Source organism: Eleutherodactylus coqui, chromosome 1 (genome assembly GCF_035609145.1).
Source record: "Eleutherodactylus coqui strain aEleCoq1 chromosome 1, aEleCoq1.hap1, whole genome shotgun sequence".
Taxonomy (NCBI): domain Eukaryota; kingdom Metazoa; phylum Chordata; class Amphibia; order Anura; family Eleutherodactylidae; genus Eleutherodactylus; species Eleutherodactylus coqui.
Genome location: NC_089837.1, coordinates 411,934,868 through 411,950,956, shown reverse-complemented (window position 1 = coordinate 411,950,956; position 16,089 = coordinate 411,934,868).

Genomic DNA, 16,089 nt, shown 5'->3' with positions numbered 1-16,089 from the left:
CTCGTGACCCTCGCGTTGCACGCATTCTGGCCACGACGGATTACTGGGTGTACACACTGCTCGATCCACGGTATAAGGAGAACCTGCCCACTCTGATTCCCGAAGAGGAAAGGGGTTCGAGAGTGTTGCTATACCACAGGACCCTTGCGGACAAGCTGATGGTAAAATTCCCAGCCGACAGCGCTAGTGGCAGAAGGCGCAGTACCGAGGGCAAGGTAGCAGGGGATGTGCGTAGATCGAGCAGCATGTACATCCCAGGCAGTGCAACAGTCTTTAAGGGCCTGGCCAGCTTTATGGCTCCCCACCAAGACTGTGTCACCGCTCCCCAGTCACGGCTGAGTCGGCGGGAGCACTGTAAAAGGATGGTGAGGGAGTACGTAGCGGATCGCACGACCATCCTTGGTGACGCCTCTGCCCCCTACAACTACTGGGTGTCGAAGCTGGACACGTGGCCTGAACTAGCCCTGTATGCCCTTGAGGTGCTTGCTTGTCCTGCGGCTAGCGTCTTGTCGGAGAGGGTGTTTAGTGCGGCTGGGGGAATCATCACCGATAAGCGTAGCCGCTTGTCAACCGACAGTGCCGACAGGCTAACACTCATCAAGATGAACAAAGGCTGGATTTCGCCAGACTTCTGTTCTCCACCAGCGGACAGCAGCGATACGTAAGCAATACGTAGGCTGCACCCGCGGATGGAAGCTACGTTCTCTCTCACCATCCAAAACGGGGACATTTGTGCTTCATCAATCTGTGTCTAATATTCCTCCTCCTCCTCCTCCTGCTCCTCCTCCTGAAACCTCACGTAATCACGCTGAACGGGCAATTTTTCTTAGGGCCACAAGGCTCACTCAAATAATTTTTCAGAACAATTTTTATAAGTTTCAATTAGCTTAAAAGCGTTGGAACTTTAACTTGAACCAATTTTTCGTTACACTGGGCTGCCTCCAGGCCTAGTTACCACTTAAGCCACATTAACCAAAGCGATTCACCTGCCATCTTGGTTGGGCATGGCCAATTTTTACTGAGGTACATTAGTACTGTTGGTACACCAATTTTTTGGGGCCCTCACCTACAGTGTAATCATAGTAATTTCTATGTTCTTCGCCTGCACTCATGGTACAGAAAGGTGTGTGGGGTTGGCCTACAGTTTAGCTACATAAATGTCACTTGTGCCTTGGCTATACTAAGGCTACTGAAATGGAACGAAGACTGCGCTCCCACTATACTGCTGCTTCAGAATTGTTACTGGGGCCTGTCTTGAGTGCTACTATTGCTTACATGGAACGAAGACTGCGCTCCCGCTATACTGCTGCTTCAGAATTGTTACTGGGGCCTGTCTTGAGTGCTACTATTGCTTACATGGAACGAAGACTGCGCTCCCGCTATACTGCTGCTTCAGAATTGTTACTGGGGCCTGTCTTGAGTGCTACTATTGCTTACATGGAACGAAGACTGCGCTCCCGCTATACTGCTGCTTCAGAATTGTTACTGGGGCCTGTCTTGAGTGCTACTATTGCTTACATGGAACGGACACGTGGAGAGGACACGTAGTGCCTCAAAAACATCCCCCTCCTCCTCCAACAGGGAAAACATTGTTGGCAAATGCCTTTGCATTGGTTCGTCTGGCGGCAGTCCAAGAATTTCACCTTTACCGACACTACAAGAGAGCCCCCCCACCATCCCCCCGCCACGGCCCACTTAATCCTGGCCACATTCCGAAAACCAACAAAATACAACCGTGGTACTAGGTCCGCAGTCACCACCACATTACCACCAACGCGGTTACTGTTAAGGTGCATATAACCACGGACACGTGGAGAGGACACGTAGTGCCTCAAAAACATCCCCCTCCTCCTCCAACAGGGAAAACATTGTTGGCAAATGCCTTTGCATTGGTTCGTCTGGCGGCAGTCCAAGAATTTCACCTTTACCGACACTACAAGAGAGCCCCCCCACCATCCCCCCGCCACGGCCCACTTAATCCTGGCCACATTCCGAAAACCAACAAAATACAACCGTGGTACTAGGTCCGCAGTCACCACCACATTACCACCAACGCGGTTACTGTTAAGGTGCATATAACCAGTCTGACTGGGGCATGCAGACACCTTGACAGAATGAATAGTGTGTGGCACATAGGTTCCCCATTGCTATGCCCACGTGTGCAGCTCCTGATGGCGGTGGCACAGGATTCTATTTCTCATTGCTTCTGTACAGCATTGTGGGCTATCGCCCCGCCCCTATTAAAGAGGGTCGCTACCTAGCCGTGCCAACCCTGTGCAGTGTGTGCCTGCGGTCCCTCGTCGTGGCAGACGCACTTCTAAATAGACATGAGGGTGGTGTGGCATGAGGGCAGCTGAAGGCTGCGCAGGGACAGTTTGGTGTGCGCTGTGGGGGGGAGGGGGTGCGGTTGGGCAGCATGTAACTCAGGAGAAGTGGCAGTAGAGTGTCATGCAGGCAGTGATTGTGCTTTGTTGGAGGTAGTGTGGTGCTTAGCAAAGGTATGCCATGCTAATGAGCGCTTTTCAGAAGTAAAAGTTGTTGGGAGGGGGGGGGGCCCACTCTTGCCGCTATTGTGGCTTAATAGTGGGACCTGTGAACTTAGGATGCAGCCCAACATGTAGCCCCTCGCCTGCCCTATCCGTCACTGTGTCATTCCCATCACTTTCCTGAATTGCCCAGATTTTCACACATGAAAACCTTAGCGAGCATCGGCGAAATACAAAAATGTTCTGGTCGCCCATTGACTTCAATGGGGTTCGTTGTTCGAAACGAACCCTCGAGCATCACGGGAAGTTCGTTACGAATAACGAACACCCGAACATTTTGGTGTTCGCTCATCTCTAATAGACACGTGTTCAGAAAATGCAGCTTGAAATCGTGGCATTTTTACTGGAATTTCGAGCAGCGTTTTCGAACACCGGTTACAGCGTCTGCCGGCGATTTTTAATGCACCCCAAAAACCACGACAACGCAAAAATAGGACAGACAGCTCTAAAAAATCACAGCGTTAGAAACACCGTGTTCGAGCGCAGGTTTAAGTAAGGTCATTAAAATCTCTGGGAGTGTTGTACCGTGGTTAGTACGGCGCTCGGGACACCGCGCTAATAGCGATAAAAAGCGGTGTGTGAGAGTGGCCTGCGGGGCTACAAACAAATTTTCATGTAGTGCAGGAAATGCGTCATGTTTGGAAAGATTACGCCAAGGGGCAGATCATGTATGCAGCACGATCTAGGTATGGGTACGGGGGAGTGTAGGGTGGAGCCCCAGTGGCGGGGCCCCCGAGCTGAACTTTTGCACCTGGGCCCCTGAGCCCTTCGGTACGCCCCTGGCGCCAATACTACAGTTTACTACATAGGATAAGTTACAGGGCCTGTTAAAACTTTCTTACACCTTCATGGATTCCATTTGTCTGTTCTGTTATGGAAGCAGGAAAAGGAAGGAACAGATCCATCCAATGACAGAGCGGAATGGACCCTATTGACTGTAATGTCCGTTTGGCTTCCAGCATTTTCCCAGATGAAATAGTATAGCATATTGTGCTATTTCATCCAGGGTTTTGGAGCAGATCTTCTCTGGTGGCTTTGAATGAAGCCTCTGATGCAGATGTGAACAGAGCCTAACATATTTTAGCAGTGTTTTAAGTCAAGCAGTAGAAACTGCTAAACAACCTGAAATGTCTTATGCTTTAGGGGATACTAGAATTATTTGAATCTTAGAGACGTCTCGATAGAAGCACCTTCTAATCTTTCAAATCTAAGAAAGTTGCTATGTATATTCCCCATAGCATTTACATATATAAAATCAATTGAGTTGCATCTTCTTATAGAAACCCCTTAAAGGATTTTTGCAAAATAAAATGTTTCTATAAAATCTGTTACCGCCTCTGAAATGCAGTCGCATCCAATATCCACTCCAGTATCCCTTCCAACCATTAACTCTTTTGCCCATCCTGATGTAAACATACATCACAAAATGCCTTGTTTTAAGGTTCCATGACATACACTTACTTCCTGATGATTGGACAGGCCCAGTAGGAGCGCCCGTACAATCAAAAGTGGTGATTGACATCCAGGATCCTGCTGTAACAGAGATACCACTTAAATGCAATAATCAATAGTTACCATAGAGTTTGACAGAGGGCAGGGGTCATCCTATCTGCAGCTCACAATATAATTGCATGTAGTGGATTTTTTCCTCTTCCTCTGAAAATCTGTGGCAATTCCTTACTACAATAAAAGATATTTCTCACTCCTAAACCAAACCTGCACAAAAATCATTACAGATAGAGTAAAATAAATGATGCCATCTGTAATAATACCCTCTTAACTAGAAGCCTTCTGTGAGTCAGTGTGTCACCGACTTCAGATCCTAGAAGAATATTTGCGAGTAGAAGCTTTAAGGACACTGATGTGTATATATAGCCGACTTCTGAGTTTTAATGAAGTTTGATTAACTTCACTGCCCTTTATTCTCTACCATAATAGAGTGAATTTATGTTGTTGCTCTTTTGTAGATGTCGAAGCCCACAACTAAAAGGGTTCCAAAGCTGTGCAGAAAACAAACAAAAAAAAGAACAAGAAAAAGGAAAGAAGCTCTATGAACAAACTAAAAAGGCAGTTTTTTCCAACATGGCTTTACTCGTAAGTCAACATAAGATCAACCGAGGCCTCTTGAAGTACATTTACCAGCAAAGTGATGGTGGTAAATCTGTCCAGTAGGAAGATTTCTGAGCATGAGCATACTGTTCATTTACATGGTGCAGTTGAAACTGAACAGGAAGTTCAGTAACTTCATCAAAACAGAGATAACCTTGGACCGGAATATCAAAATGTCATTGGATTGTGGTGAAAAATTACCAATGAAATGTAGGATTTTTGGTGTAATAGAGAACCTGTGCAATGCCAAAACAATGATGGTGATTTTTTTTTTGGGGGGGGGGCTTCAAGTGGGCAGTATGATGATCATAAAATACATTTTTCCCACTTCATGATCTTTCGAAAACATGCAACTGGTGAATAAATCAAAAGAGAATGGCTCATATACTCTCATCCATAGGAAGTGTGTACTGTTTCCTATGTGTTCTTGGCTGAACTCAGTTTTCAGATGGATTTTCTGATTGTAGAAATGCCTCACAGCAAATGAAAATGCACAAGGACCTTGCAACGTATTGGGCATGTGCACAGACACTGATCAATAGACAACACGCCCATGGCTGAATCGACAGCTCTTTGGAAATCCAGTGTAAAAAAGAACAAAATACTGGATCAAAGTTCTGCAGTGTCAGTGATCAAATTCCTCTCATCAGATGGATTAGATTTTGCGGTGATATAGACCTCATTGGTTCCCAACATAATAGCAACTACTGGGAATTTTAGAGTTATTCACAGAGTATCACTCTCTTCTAAGTTCTCATTCAGCCAAATATGGTAATTAAGGTCGAGGAGAATCCTAAAATTTGTCTTCCACAATTTGCGAAGAAGTAAACAAAATAATGGGAAATAAGGTTCTGGAAGCCCTCTGAAGAAGTCCAGAAAGCCAAGTACTTTTCTCTGAACACTGATTTGACATCAGACTTATCTGACATTCACCAACTGACTGTAGTGGTTAGATATGTTTGAGTGTGAGATGGTAAAATGGTACATTTTCTCAAGTTCATCCTCATAGGAAGCCACGCTGGAGAAGCATTTGCCATCACTGTTTTGATCTTCTTGAAAGGAACCTGTCATCAGCTATGAGCACTATAAACCAAGTTATGGTGCTCATAAGGCAGGAGTCTGGAAGAGGTACATTTTTTTGTACTTGCCCACCTCCCAGTGCCCGTGCAAAGTCAACATGTGAACCTTGCCATCGGACTCAAAGCTCCAGTTTGTATGCGTGCACTTCCATTGATCTCTATGCACACAGTCTGCAGGTTTGAGTCTGCTACACAGTCTTCTCGACAACTTTCAGGGCTGACAGTGCAGGCATTGGGAGGCGGGTAAGTATAAAAGATACCTCCTTGGGAACCTGTCCTATGAGCACCATAACTTAGATTAAAGTGCACATAGCCAGGTTCCCTTTAAACAAAAAAACCTGACCAGATAGTCTTATGTCAATGCAGCAAACACGTCAGGGTGTTACAATGGTCTTTGAGTACATATTGCCAAGATAAATCAGCTTGCACAATACATTCTATGTGTAGCACACTCGCCAATTTAGTTGCTGCATGTACTAAAGGAAGCTGTTAGAAGTTGGAGCAATCTCATTCTTTGGCCTCGTGCAAGCAGCATACAACTTTTTCTCTGTATCAACTCACCATTGCGCGGTTATGCTGGAACACCTTGAGTACAAAGATGACGAATGTTAGACACTTATTTTAAAACTAGTGCAGAGCCTTGCTGACACAAGGTGTTGTGCAAGGTCTGATGCAACCAAGGCTTTATCCTAAGGCTACAGTAGCTCCCAGAAGGCTTTTCAGCTCATTGCTGAATATGTGAAGAAGCAGGAGCCAGAAACAATTCACAAGGCCAGATGTTTACTAAATAACTTGTCAAAGAAGGAAAATGTTGTCATGGCAGGTTTCTGGGTTATAATCCTAGACTGGATCAACTGAGTCAGCAAATCCCTGCAAAAATAAACAGAACTTCAAAAGGCCGTCTATCTTCTGAAATAATTGCTTGATTTTTTTTAACATCACAAAAAGAAATGTTTGGCTACGAGAGGAAGGCAGATGAAAAAATTGATGCACAATACAATAATGAAAGCAGGTGTGTAAGAAAGACATCACAATGATTGTGATACAAAAGAGATTGTGCTTCGAGAAAGAGAAAAGAGAGAGAGAGAGAGGAACCTAGAAAAAAAAAGAAAAAAGCTCGGGACCCGGCGTCCCACATACAAAAATGCTCGAGTCTCCCATTGTAGTCAATGGGTTCGTTACACGAGTAGAGCTCTCGAATTTTACGAAAAGCTCGACTCGAATAACGCGGACCTGAGCATTTGGGTGCTCGCTCATCTCTATTGCCTACCAATATTTGTATGTGCCGAGCTTTCCTGTCGTATGGAAGCATGTAACAAAGTTCGTTCTCAGTTTGAGTTCCTTGTTGAGTTCCCATCGAAAACAGACACTACAATTAAAGAAACTGCCCAAAGATTAAGGCCGCCTGCAGACGAGCGGGTCGGATCCGGCGGAGAGAATTCTCGCCGCGGGACCCGACCCGAGCGCCTGCAGAGACGAGCGCGTACTCACCCGCGCCCGGCGGCCCCGGGTCTTTCATGTGCCGGCTGCCGGAGCATGCGCAGAATGGAGCCGGCGGCCGGGTGAGTGACGTATCTGTGCGAGGCTCTGCAAGCCCCGCACAAAAATAGGACATGCCGCGGTTTGTTTGCCGCGCGACATTTCACGCGGCCAAACCGCGGCCGTCTGCATAGGAGTGCGTATTGTAATGCACTCCTATGCAGGCTTTGAGCGACGGAAATCCCGTGGGAAATCCCGCCGCGGGATTTCCGCCCGTGTGCAGGCGGCCTTAGAGAGCATTATCATTTAGTTCAAGTTTGCAGATGAAATGATTGATTTCAAGTACTTCATATAGAAGATTTTAAAGCAGATGGACCAGTGCCAGCATTACAATCGTACAAAGTCATTATTAAAAATATAGTGCAATCAACTTTCCTAAATGCTATGACAATGTTAAAAATGTATAGGTGTCTTATGATCATGAGCGCTAATGGTGAGTAATCCATTTTAAAGTTAAATTTCCGACCTTCGATGACACAAGAATGGCTGAACTCACTTGCCGCTATGGCCACTCAATATGACATCTTGCAAAAAGTAGACTTCCGAGATATCCTGAAAGCTTTCCCCACAAAAAAATAATATTAAGGAAAGTGAATCTTTTAAAGTGTTGCTAGTAGAGACGAGTGAGCATACTTGCTAAGGACAATTGCTCGATCGAGCATTGTCCTTAGCGAGTACATGCCCGCTCGGAGGAAAAGGTTCGGCTGCCGGCGCGGGTGAGCGGTGAGTTGCCGCAGTGAACAGGGGGGAGCAGGAGGGGGGGGAGAGAGGGAGAGAGAGATCTCCCCTCCGTTCCTCCCCGCTCTCCGCCGCCGGCAGCCGAATCTTTTCTTCCGAGCGGGCAGGTACTCGCTAAGGCAAATGCTCGATCGAGTTATTGTCCTTAGCGAATATGCTCGCTCATTTCTAGTTGCTAGTTTTATTAAAATTAATTTCTTAATATTTAATGTTTTGCTTAATAACATGTTAATTTCTTTATAACATTAATAATAATTTTTTTTGCATAATAAAATTAGTTCATGAAAATTGCTGATAAAACAAAAAAACGTATTAGGAGGGCTTCAAGATTTTAACTGGGGACTCCACGGGGTTTAATCCAGCACTGGTCATAAGTAGTCATTAAAAGGGAACGGGTCACTAGGTTCATACTGGCCAAACCATGTGTGAGGGTATATGTATATATTGCCATATGTTTTTTATGTTTTTATACCTGTATGCAAGTTCTATTCAAAGTTAAAATGAGAAAAACTTATATGTCGCCTTACATCAGATATTCCAAACGTTTGCAAGGCTGAGAGAGATGTGTCCAGAAATTCAGAGATGATACAGAGCCGGACGCGAAGGCCGTGTGCTTGGCTGTTTTCCCAGAAGCGCCGTATCTAGATAACGACTGTTCAACTACATATATAACTTTCACTGTCTCAGCTGGAAATCCGGACTTTACATATATGGTTATGTGGTGAATTTGAGCCAATGAGCCCATCACCCATTCCTAGTGATGAGACCAAAGGGTATAAGATCCCATGTAATCTGTAAAAAAGGGCAGCGCAGTCATGACCCCGTGTGAGGAACTATACCAGACCTCCGTGTGTGGTGTCTCTTCTTTACCGCCAGCAGCGGGGCATTGGGGTGGGCCTGATTGGTGCTGTACGCAGAAATTTCCCTGACACATGTCTTGTAGTCAGGACGGATGCCAGCATTACAAAAATGTATGTTTTATTCTAAAATTATATGGCTCTTCAAAGATAGCATACTTTTCAAAAGCCACTCGGAACGGAGATAAGAATTCCGGGAAACACTTAACCCTGTAATGTGGTGACAGATCCCCTGTAGGCATTTCTGACAAATCCACAGGATATGCAAGAAATGTCTGAAATGTGACTCAGACTCTCCATTCAGTTTAATGAAAAGGTGGCCTTGCTGGAGTTGTGGTCCTCTTCATTGAAGTCTGTAGTTGTTACATAAATAGCCCCTACATAGCTTTATTAGTACTAGTAGCTTACGATCTCTTTGCTGTAGAAACACATATTATAATGTAGCAATGTAGTTAGTTCTTTTTCAGACTTGTTTGGTAGAGAATGGAAAATATCCCAGGCACTGAGGTTGCAGAGAGCAAGGCAAAAGGTAACAGTGCATTTCCATTTTTCCTCCTCTAGTTTTAGTAGCTTATCTACTAATAATCTTTTGTGACTCTTGGGCTGTGAGTGATTTCTTCTAAATGTTCAGTAGCAAAGTAATTTTCTGATGTAAATATTCTGCATGTTTCCTTGATGGATCCGTTTAGTAGTGGTTTATTTTTTGGGGGTTGATTTCTTTCCCCAAACATGCCCTCGGCATGTTCTTTTCTAAGTGTCCCTTTTATTCTCTTATTAATGTGACAGCTTGTCTAAGTTAGCTTTACCCCTCATTGCTCATTTTCCATATTCAGAACAAAGATCTAGACAGACATTTAAAAATATTCAAGTCTGAAATTGTGTTGGCAAATGCATGCAGTACATCACAGTAAAAAGTATGTGAACAGAAAAAAATCACATGCATATTCTAATTCAAAGCTGTGGATATAAAATTGCCCCTTTCTGCAATAATGGCTTTCGTTATTGCTAAATCAGTGGAGACTCATATTCATTCAGCCAAAAAGTAAAATGCTAGGAAGATCAGACACTAATATGCAGCTATAAGGCCTCAGAACTGTTTGATGGGTTTGTGGAAGTCAGTTAACCCCTTAGTGACAACTGCATATTGTTTTTATATTTTGGCTGGCTGGGCTTTAATCCCCAGGCCCGTAAAAACATGCTTGTTATGAGGATTAAAGCCCTACAGGCTGTGGATGTGACAGCTGCATGCTGACAGCTGACAGAGGTAGCCGACAACCTGGAGCTGTCATGGAGGCCGGCATATCCGACCGCCGGTCATGCGATCGCCACTATCCAATGGATTGCTGCGATCGCATTAAAGTAAATACAAAGTTTAAAAAGTTTCAACTCCTTTCACGGAACGGATCCAAGTGGGGACCTAAGAGTACTCACTCGCGCAGAAGGCCTGGAGGCCTGGGAAATTCATCAACTCCCTGCACCCTGCTAGAGTGAGTAGCCACCGGGAAACCGCTGTATGCAGTTCCTGGTCACATGATCGCTGTCATTCCATGGATAACAACGATCATGTAAAAGTAAAAAAAATGGCTGATATCTATGAGGGGAGATAAAATCACATACCTAAGGCCCCCGGATTTATCTGCAGACCTTACCCCGACTTCTGCACACACGTCTGTCGCCAACATTTTTGCACATATTTCAGATGCTGCAGTTGAAAATGTGAAAAAGTAACTTTTTAAAAAAAAAAATGTTTCCAATTTTGGCACTTTTAATAAATCTACACAAATTCTATCAGTCTATTTGTACCACCTAAATGAAGTACAACATGTGGTGAAAAAACAATGTCAGCATCACTTGTATATGCAAAACCTTTATTCTATATTAAAGTGACACATGTCAGATTTCCAAAATGTATTTTGGTCATTAAGAGTTGGTCACTAAGGGGTTAAAGGGGTTTTCTGACAAAAAAACTAATTGATCTTCTATCCTATTATGTTTATGCAGGGCGCAACTATGATGCCCTGCATGAAAGTCACCAACACATCACACCATAACATGGTAATGTCCATCAAGAACTAACATATACACATATAACCCCACCAAAACGAAGAATATACCAAAAGATGGGAATGGGAGAGCTATCCCTAATCAACATTGCCTTGGAGGACCCTGCCTAAAAGCAGGGTTATCGTCTTAATGAGGATGGCCCCACATTCTGAACCTATGGAACCTAGCTTGTCCCTAGATGGAGGATAGGGAAGGCTGTACAGCAGATGTGAATGCTAACAGGGCTAAGAAAAGGGATATACAGAAAAGTCCACAGCCACAACATACAGGGCATGGTACAGGTGTTGACACATCAATGGATGTAAGGTATTCAGACAGGACATGTACCTATTAAATGCGACCTCCGTCAGATGGAGGAAATAGACAGAACTAGACTCAGGCATCCGACCACCATCAGACGGGTGGAACAAACAAGACAGAACACAGGTATTCGATCACTATCAAGCGGTTGGCTCAAACAAGACAGGACTTAGAATCAACATAGACAAGACCCCACACATGCGAACAGCATGCATGCACACAGCAAAATAACCAGCATCCATTCAAGGGTGGGACCGGAATAATTACATCCTGGTTATGGCTGCTTGACCGACTATGGGAAACACCTCCCCACTGGCCAATCAGTCTACACACCACAGAAGATATTAAAGTAAGAAAGAGCAGAGGGTAACATTACACAGTGAGGTATTCTTGATAGATAAAACCCAAGGGAACTTCTATAGTGACAGGATAAACTGATGGACGACACCTGTTGAAGTATTGTTCCATTTGCATAAATTTCCCAGATGAGCATGTATGGCCTTATAAGTCTCCTCGCACCAGCTATGTGCTCTCCCTAAGGAGAAACTTACCTTTCCCAAACCACGTCATAGGCCTCTCACTCAGCCAACCAGCAATTTATTGCACACAGATGAAGGGCAAAAACTCAAAACAACTGTCCGTGCATGGTTTTCGTTTCTTCGTTTCCAAAGACTTTGGCTTTGGCCTATATTCTCAGTCATTGTTACAGGGCCTTTTAAAAGGTCAGATATTGACTTGCAGAAATGCTGCTTTCTAATGGTTCCTGTTGTAGAGGTACTGTTCTATCTTACCATTTGCATAAACAATGGCTATCGCTCCAGGGACAGGGAAAAGAAGGAGGGGGTCAGGGAAGAAGGTGGAGAAAGATATGGTTTATACCACAATGGCTTTTTCATATATAACATGTATATAATCATATACAGTCATTGCACACAATAGTATTTCATAATTACGAATAATTGTAAGCTTCCCGAATATTCCCTTAACATAATTGATGGTGGAGGTTGTGGTGGTTGACTAGGCTCTCTACAACCTCATGTTCTCATCTGTTATCAGGAGCCGTATGACTAAAGTAGTCAATTGTTGGCTTGTTGTAGTAGTATTTTGTATTGTTTCTAGTAAGCTAATGGTAAGCTATGGTGGGTCTATTAGTATTTTTAACATTTTGTATTTATTTCTTAGATCAGTGGTCACACTTTCTTCAGGTGAGCTGAGCACCAGGATTCGACACTGGCACACATTTAGCTCTATTTACTCACTAAGGCCAGTTTCAGACACTCTATAATAAGGATCAATATTAGAGACATGTAATTCAACCATTATTATTTTCATCAGTATTTGGTTCTGTATGTATATATTTTTAATATTTGCCCAATAGAGAAGAAAAGAAGAGGCAAAAAGGCAAAAAAATAGGTCATTATTAGAGATGAGCGAACGTACTCGTCCGAGCTTGATATTCGTGCGAATATTAGGGTGTTCGGGATGCTCGGTAGTCGTAACGAGTACCACGCGATGTTCTGGTTACTTTCAGTTTCCTCTCCGAGACGTTAGCGCGCTTTTCTGGCCAATTGAAAGACAGGGAAGGCATTACAACTTCCCCCTGTGACGTTCAAGCCCTATACCACCCCCTTGCTGTGAGTGGCTGGGGAGATCTGATGTCACCTGAGTATAAAAATCGGCCCCTCCCGCGGCTCGGCTCAGATGCCTTGTGAGTTAGCTGAGGGAAAGTGCTATCGTACTGGAGCTGCTGTAGGGAGAGCGTTAGCAGTGAGTGTAGACTTCAAGAACCCCAACGGTCCTTTCTAGGGCCACATCTATCCGTGTGCAGTACTGTCCAGGCTGCTGTTAGCAGTGTTGCATTTTTTTTTCTTTCTCAAAACCGGCTGTGCAGACCATTGCACCCGGCATTAATACTACAGGGATAGAATTGTGTAGGCAGGGCCAGAAGACATACATTATTCATTGAATAGACGCAGTATGGCTTTTCCTTTGAAAAACAAGGGAAAAAATTCTATTTCGCCTGCCTCTGACAGTCCTCAGGGCTCTGGGTACGTGTGTGCTGCGTGCAGAACGTTTAAAAAAATCAGACGCAGCCAGCTACGTTTTACTGCAGGCTTGCGCCAATTTTTTTCCTGCATGGGAAATCCCTGATCTGCTGTAGCGAATAACTTTGCATCACTGCAGTTCTGTGACACATTTGCAGGGCCACAACACAGTTATTAAACTTAGTAGTATTCATTGAATACACGCAGTGTGGCTTGTCCTTTGAAAAACAAGGGAAAAAATTCTATTTTGGCTGCAGGCTTGCGCCAATTTTTTTCCTGCATGGGAAATCCCTGATCTGCTGTAGCGAATAACTTTGCATCACTGCAGTTCTGTGACACATTTGCAGGGCCACAACACAGTTATTAAACTTAGTAGTATTCATTGAATTCACGCAGTGTGGCTTGTCCTTTGAAAAACAAGGGAAAAAATTCTATTTTGGCTGCAGGCTTGCGCCAATTTTTTTTCTGCATGGGAAATCCCTGATCTGCTGTAGCGAATAACTTTGCATCACTGCAGTTCTCTGACACATTTGCAGGGCCACAACACAGTTATTTAACTTAGTAGTATTCATTGAATACACGCAGTGTGGCTTGTCCTTTGAAAAACAAGGGAAAAAATTCTATTTTGGCTGCAGGCTTGCGCCAATTTTTTTCCTGCATGGGAAATCCCTGATCTGCTGTAGCGAATAACTTTGCATCACTGCAGTTCTGTGACACATTTGCAGGGCCACAACACAGTTATTAAACTTAGTAGTATTCATTGAATACACGCAGTGTGGCTTGTCCTTTGAAAAACAAGGGAAAAAATTCTATTTTGGCTGCAGGCTTGCGCCAATTTTTTTCCTGCATGGGAAATCCCTGATCTGCTGTAGCGAATAACTTTGCATCACTGCAGTTCTGTGACACATTTGCAGGGCCACAACACAGTTATTAAACTTAGTAGTATTCATTGAATACACACAGAGTGTGGCTTGTCCTTTGAAAAACAAGGGAAAAAATTCTATTTTGGCTGCAGGCTTGCGCCAATTTTTTTCCTGCATGGGAAATCCCTGATCTGCTGTAGCGAATATCTTTGCATCACTGCAGTTCTGTGACACATTTGCAGGGCCACAACACAGTTATTAAACTTAGTAGTATTCATTGAATACACGCAGTGTGGCTTGTCCTTTGAAAAACAAGGGAAAAAATTCTATTTTGGCTGCAGGCTTGCGCCAATTTCTTTCCTGGCTTGGAAATCACTGGTAATACAGCATGCTAAGGGGTAGGGGTAGGCCTAGAGGACGTGGACGCGGCCGAGGACGCGTAGGCCCAAGTGAGGGTGTGGGCACAGGCCGAGCTCCTGATCCAGGTGTGTCGCAGCCGACTGCTGCGCGATTAGGAGAGAGGCACGTTTCTGGCGTCCCCACATTCATCGCCCAATTAATGGGTCCACGCGGGAGACCTTTATTAGAAAATGAGCAGTGTGAGCAGGTCCTGTCGTGGATGGCAGAAAGTGCTTCGAGCAAGCTATCATCCACCCAGAGTTCTGCGCCGTCCAGTGCTGCAAATCCGAATCCTCTGTCTGCTGCTCCTCCTTCCTCCCAGCCTCCTCACTCCACTACAATGACACATGCTCAGGAGCGGGAAAACTCCCAGGAACTGTTCTCGGGCCCCTGCTCAGATTGGGCAGCAGTGGTTCCTCTCCCACCAGAGGAGTTTATCGTCACTGATGCACAACCATTGGAAAGTTCCCGGAGTCCGGGGGATGAGGCTGGGGACTTCCGGCAACTGTCTCAAGACCTTTCAGTGGGTGAGGAGGACGATGAGGATGAGACACAGTTGTCTTGCAGTGAGGTAGTAGTAAGGGCAGTAAGTCCGAGGGAGGAGCGCACAGAGGATTCGGAGGAAGAGCAGCAGGACGATGAGGTGACTGACCCCACCTGGTGTGCAACGCCTACTCAGGACAGGTCTTCAGAGGGGCAGGCAAGGGCAGCAGCAGGGCAGGTTGCAAGAGGCAGTGCGGTGGCCAGGGGTGGAGGCAGGGCCAGACCGAATAATCCACCAACTGTTTCCCAAAGCGCACCCTCGCGCCATGCCACCTTGCAGAGGCCGAGGTGCTCTAAGGTCTGGCAGTTTTTCACAGAGACGCCTGACGACCGACGAACAGTGGTGTGCAACCTTTGTCGCGCCAACATCAGCCGGGGAGCCACCACCAACAGCCTGACCACCACCAGCATGCGCAGACATATGATGGCCAAGCACCCCACAAGGTGGGACGAAGGCCGTTCACCGCCTCCGGTTTGCACCGCTGCCTCTCCCCCTGTGCCCCAACCTGCCACTGAGATCCAACCCCCCTCTCAGGACACAGGCACTACCGTCTCCTGGCCTGCACCCACACCCTCACCTCCGCTGTCCTCGGCCCCATCCACCAATGTCTCGCACCGCACAGTCCAGCCGTCGCTAACGCAAGTGTTGGAGCGCAAGTGCAAGTACGCCGCCACGCACCCGCACGCTCAATCGTTAACTGTCCACATAGCCAAATTTATCAGCCTTGAGATGCTGCCGTATAGGGTTGTGGAAACGGAGGCTTTCAAAGCTATGATGGCAGCGGCGGCCCCGCGCTACTCAGTTCCCAGTCGCCACTACTTTTCCCGATGTGCCGTCCCAGCCCTGCACGACCACGTCTCCCGCAACATTGTACGCGCCCTCACCAATGCGGTTAGTGGCAAGGTCCACTTAACTACGGACACGTGGACAAGCACAGGCGGGCAGGGCCACTACATCTCCCTGACGGCACATTGGGTGAATTTAGTGGAGGCTGGGACAGAGTCAG